The sequence below is a fragment of the Chrysochloris asiatica genome, unplaced genomic scaffold (assembly GCF_000296735.1).
Source record: "Chrysochloris asiatica unplaced genomic scaffold, ChrAsi1.0 scaffold00036, whole genome shotgun sequence".
Taxonomy (NCBI): domain Eukaryota; kingdom Metazoa; phylum Chordata; class Mammalia; order Afrosoricida; family Chrysochloridae; genus Chrysochloris; species Chrysochloris asiatica.
The window spans coordinates 8,412,949-8,414,519 of NW_006408554.1; the positions used below are offsets into that span (position 1 = coordinate 8,412,949).

A 1,571-nucleotide genomic window follows, 5' to 3' on the forward strand; every position below is an offset into this window, starting at 1 on the left:
TAACCAATGTTACAAAACAATTTGTGTATGAAAATTTTTCCCAACTATCACTTTATTTATATTACTATGCTTAAGTTACATGGGAAAAGACAACCACACAGTTCTGCCCCATTTCAGGTAAACTTTCCAGTCAACACCAATTATGTGGTGACAAATAACTAGGAATGGTGACTATCTTTGGGTCAAGACTGACAAGGAAGAATGGGCTCTGGTGCTACGGCTTAGCTCCAACGGAAATATGGCACAGTGGCCAACACAAGCCATGCCAACACTGGGCCTTTAGCGCTGGTCACACATTTGGATCTATTCTCGGAAGCTAGCAAACCAGGTGAAATAACTGAGTTTTTAAAAAAGTTTTAAAAATGAAGCCTAAATATGTTTAAAAACCATGCTCTTGACATTATTTTCCTTTCAAAAATTGAAATGAAACACTTTTCACTTTAATAGCCCAGATTTTTGTCCTCACTTAGCCTATTACTATAGAGCTGCAGATAAACGATCCTGCCTCAAGATGTAAACAGGGAAAAAACAAAACAAAAAAGTTAACGGCATCTGCATAATATTCTCTACACACTGCTGTTGGATGGAAAAATTATTTTAAATTCTTTAAAAAAAAGTTTTTTAAAGATTCTCATAAGCTCTTTTTCTGCAGTCCATGAATTTCACTCTGATGTTAAGGTGACAGTGTATGTAAGTAGGTTTTTGTTTTCAATAAAGAAGACCTGGGAAAACATGGTATTTCTCTCTTTTTCTTCTAGAGTTATCAGATGATACATGCTCCTCAAAGCTGTCACTTTCTTGAACTAGAGCGCATTCCGGGATCACACAGCCTTCATTACAGTGCTGGCTGTCTTCAGTGGCAAACTCATAGCTCCATCACAGTTTGCTATTGCAGTTTTGCAGCTCACATCTCAAACCATGTGGTGTCCCGTGAGCATAACCCAGTCTTGAATTTCACTGTACTGTAGGTTAGCTACCCTTTTTTAAAAGGAATGCCCAGTGGTACCTGTGAAGTGAGTGGAGATGAGCTCGGAGTGGTTGGTCAGGATCATATCGCAGTTCGCAAAGAAAAACAGGTGGGTGCCACCGATGTGGTCAAGGAAAATTCAGCCCATCTTTATAGGTGAAGTTCAAAACACCCTGAGCGGCTATGAGACTATGAGCATCCTGCAGCTCCTCTCTCCTCACCTGGGATGAAGCTTGTGTATGAATTATTGAATGGAGATCTAATTTGTTGTGTACACAATACAATATTTTTAAAAAACAATACACTTAAGGTGTCTAGTTGACTGAACAAGATGGACTGGCACCGTGGCAGCAGCAATGAACTCAAACTTAACTTGTGAGGCTGGCACAGGACCAGGCAGTGTTTCATTAGGTTGTGTATAAGATCACCATGAGTTGGAACTGATTCAACAGCCCCTAACAACAACAACAACAACAACAGTTAACTGAAGAAAGAGTAGTTTTGCTGTTATAAATAAACTAACACCTGAGTACTGTAATTGTTTGATGTGGTTAAGTGCTGTCAAATTGATTTTAATTTATAGTGACTCTGTTCCTGATTTCTG

At 39.0% G+C, this 1,571-nt stretch overlaps 1 pseudogene; it reads right to left on the reverse strand.

Annotated features, from left to right (window-relative positions):
* Window positions 1-708: 708 nt before the first annotated feature.
* Window positions 709-1,115, reverse strand: LOC102829294 (annotated as a pseudogene).
* Between the last annotated feature and the right edge of the window lie 456 nt (window positions 1,116-1,571).